Source organism: Fukomys damarensis, unplaced genomic scaffold (genome assembly GCF_012274545.1).
Source record: "Fukomys damarensis isolate Sample0158 unplaced genomic scaffold, DMR_v1.0_HiC HiC_scaffold_37, whole genome shotgun sequence".
In the NCBI taxonomy this organism is placed as follows: Eukaryota; Metazoa; Chordata; class Mammalia; order Rodentia; family Bathyergidae; genus Fukomys; species Fukomys damarensis.
The window spans coordinates 1643979-1647706 of NW_022900949.1; the positions used below are offsets into that span (position 1 = coordinate 1643979).

Genomic DNA, 3728 nt, shown 5'->3' on the forward strand with positions numbered 1-3728 from the left:
CTGTACAATTGTTTTTCAAAAAATAAAAGCATGGACGACCAGCCCAGCACGTTGGTTTCTCTCCAATTGCTGTGAGGCCAGCATGGGCACCGTGCGAACTCCCATCTTAGGACGTAGTTCCGGGCCAGGGAGGGCAGAAGGGCCCGGGACCCAGAAGGGGAAGCTGAGGGCGGCTGGAAAGTGGCAGGGCCCCGGATGCAGGGACACCCCGCCTACCCAATTCCGCGCTTTTCAAACACGTTGTGACCGACCACCCACTCAGCGCCTGGCAGTCCACAGGCTATTCCGGTCTCTGGGAATCTGCCTGTTTTCTCTTTGTTTGAAGACAGGGCCTTGCTATGTAGCCCAAGCTGACCTTGAAGTTGAGATCCTCTTGCTTCAGCCTCCGAAATTCTGAGATCACAGACGTACACCGCTGCGCTCGGCAGCACTTCACTTTTCCTGCACGTATCAGTGGTCAAGCACCGTGTGACCAGTTGCACCACTTGGCATGTTTCTGAGGCTCTCCCACATTGCAGCACGGATCGGCGCCCTGCTCCTTTTCATGGCTGTGTAATATTCTGTTATGCCCAGGAAACAGCTCCTATTTTTCCACGCATCAACGGGGCGGATGTTTGGGCTGATTCCACGCATGGGAAAGGTTATTCACTGCCCTCTTGGGCGGCCCAGGTGGCACGGAATTGTCCTTCCGGAGGTGGAAGCCAGCCCAGAAGACCGAGTGGACGGGGTGCCACAGGACCTCACAGCTCGCACCGCCCACAGCCTGAGGCCACACCCTCCGGTGGTCTAGCAACACCCACGGGGCGTGGCCACTTAGAACCTAGCGATTGGTGCACAGGAAGCGGAAAGGCGGGAGTTTGCCCCGGAACTCACTAGCCCAGGCTGGTCTGTAACTCACAGAGATCCTCCTGCCTCAGGCTCCAAAGTGCTGGGATTACAGGCGTGTGCCACCACGCCCGGCCCTACCTGTTGAGTGAGAGCGAAGAGTTCTAGTGCTGCACAACTCAGCTGACCAGAGCTGGCAACTCTTCTTTCTTCCTTAGTCTTTCTTTCTTACTTTTTTCTGTTTATTTTGTACTGGACATTGAACCCAGGACCTTCACACTGAGTTACACCCCAGCTTGCTCGCTGGCTTACTTTCGTCCTTTCATTTCTTTTTTTGTTTGTTTGTTTTTTTGTTTTTTTGATGACCTGGAACTCACTATGTAGCTCAGGCTGGTCGCTAACTCACAGAGATCCTCCTGCCTCAGCCTCTCCTGGGATTACAGGCGTGCACCACGACGCCCGGCCTCGTCCTTTCATTTCTGAGACAGGGTCTCACCGAGTCACTCAGACTGGGCTCGAACTTGTGATCCTCCTGCCTCAGCCTCCCTGAGTGCTGGGATGACAGGCGTTCACCCCCACACCTGGCTGGTTTCTGATGTACTTTATAAAGAATTATAAGACGGGCGTTCTAAGGCTCCCAGCACGAAGAGAGGGCCCGTATTTCAGGAGCTGGAAATGCTGGCTTCCTCATGTGATCCCTGGGCACTGCACACGTACATCCGGGGCTCAAGGGGCACCCTGAAATGTCTACAAATAAGAGACTAGAAAATTCAAGGAAATGTAGGTTACATGAGTGGTGGCCGTGGCAGGACACTGCTGCAGGGTGCTGGGAATTGGGCCCCAGAGTCCGTCCTGCTCTGCTCCTGGGCACGGGGCCCCTAGACCACGCTGTCTCCCATGCCCAGCCTGGGCTCGAGCCCGGAGCAGGAGGTCCCTGGAGCCTGGTCCCCAGAGCCCAAATGGGCAGCCCCGGTGGGAGATGAGCTCCTGGTCATGAGAGGTGTGCAAGAGAAGAGCCCGGGGTCCAGACCCCAGTCCCCACAGTGAGAGTGGCTGAAGGAGCTTATCCAAAGCCCACACGTCCCTGGGCCTGTGGAGGACACCCCACGTCTCCGGGACTCCTGCATCTGAGGATCTGGGAACTTGATCTCTAGATAGACTTTCCGGGCCAGGTCGGTGATAATCAGGGTGGAGCGGGCTCACTGGTGCCTATTCAGGGGAACCCTGAGCACACGGGGACCCAGGGGAAAGTGGCCAATGTACACCCAACAGGAAACCAAAAAATAAAAACCCAAACCCTCAGCTCTCCCTCTAGTTCCTTCTCCCTGCTGGGCTGCCGTGGGAGCACCCTACCCCAGGACCCTTGCACACCGCCCCTGGCCTCACCTTTCTGGGGACACTAAGGCTTCTGGTTAATGTCTCCTCGCCGTCATCCCCTCTCTCATCCCTGTGTTCCGAGGCCTACACGGTCCTTACCGACCTTGGAAATTCCCACTTGCTTGTCCGAGACTGCGAGGTCAGGGCAGGGTCACGTGTGTGCCCCCGGTCCCAGCCAGCATGAGGAAGGTTGTAGACTGACTGAAGGACTGGGGACCCCCTACTTTCCTGTAGACAAAGAATTCAGGGGTGGAGGAACCAAGGGGTCGCCGTGCAGAATTGCAGGCCTGGGCTCTGCGTCTGCACCGCTGTCCCTGTCTCTTGTGGTCCCTGTCACAATGTGTCCCTCAGTGCCAGGCGGCCGTCCTTGCTTGTTCTCTGTCGTGCTGGCTGGCAGGGGGCCCAGGCAGGCTGCCGTTCAGGAATCCGGAACCACCAGCTCTAGTCACCAGCGGCCACTGCCCGCTGCCGCCTCTGCCCCGGCACATTCTGTCCTGAGTAGAAGCCAGGGGTGGCTGGGAGGGGTCACGTCTCTGCCTGGCCAGGTCCAGTTACAGCACAGCCTGTCCTGGCCGGATCCCCCTCAGTGTGGCCTGTGGAGCCCTCCTCTCTGTGGCCCGAACTTAGACTTTCCTGGATGAAGCTGTGTGGCCTCGTGTGGTGACCCCAGGACCTTTGCACCTGCTCTCCTACCACCTATGCCCAACCCCTGATCCCTCAGGACCTCCTCTGTCCCTGCATCTCAGGTCACCCCCCTGGTCCCCTGGCCCTGCCTGGACCCACCCCCACAGTTCCACATTTACTTGTTTGGCTGTGGCATCTGTTCAGCTCCCAGACAGGCGCAACTGGGCGATGGGGGAGCCCTGTCCCAGATGCTCAGGAAAGTCCCCGAGTCCCCGCAGGCACAGGCCGGGCAAGGGTCCAGGAGGAAGCTGTGACTCATGCAGTAGCTGCGCCTGGTGCTGCCACCCAGGGGGGATGGGGAGGGTGTGCTGGGGACAACAAGGGACGACTGGAGCCACTGCTCTGCTCAGCTCACAGGGAAACTGAGGCAAAGCAGAGGAGAAGCGGGGTGCTTGGGGTCCACTCCAGGACATGTGAGTGGCTCTGGACAACTGGGCACAGCGCGGGGCTCAGGACCAGGCAGGGGCACTGCCCCAGCCAAGCACTCTGGGTTTGGGGGCTCATGGGAAGTTTGAAAAAGCCGCTTGTGGGCGACAGCAGTCAGTCCCAAGGACGCTGCGATACAGGGACAGGGACACTTACAGCCCCTGGGCCACAGGAAAGTCCAAGGGAAATGGGAGGCTGGGGAGCGGCCTGGGAAGGTTTCCGGGAGGAGAGGACATCAGCGCTGTGGCTTTGAGGGATGTAGAGGAGTTCACCAGGGAAGGCTGTTCTAGGCAGGGGCAGTTGGCACATCCTTAGCTGCCTCAGTGGCTCCACAGAGCTGGGTCAGAGAGGGGCACATGGACGGGGGGCTGGGTGGCGAACAGATCAGAACCAGAGGCCCACTCTGGCCCTCAGCT

The 3728-nt window shown here is 58.8% G+C and overlaps 1 long non-coding RNA gene across 1 annotated transcript in view; it reads left to right on the forward strand.

The window, feature by feature from the left end:
• Window positions 1-3207: 3207 nt before the first annotated feature.
• The window catches only part of LOC117284507, a 2554-nt gene continuing 2033 nt past the window's right edge, over window positions 3208-3728 (forward strand). The window contains exon 1 of the long non-coding RNA XR_004515617.1: window positions 3208-3299. This is a non-coding gene — a long non-coding RNA (uncharacterized LOC117284507). The remainder of the gene's footprint in view (window positions 3300-3728) is intronic.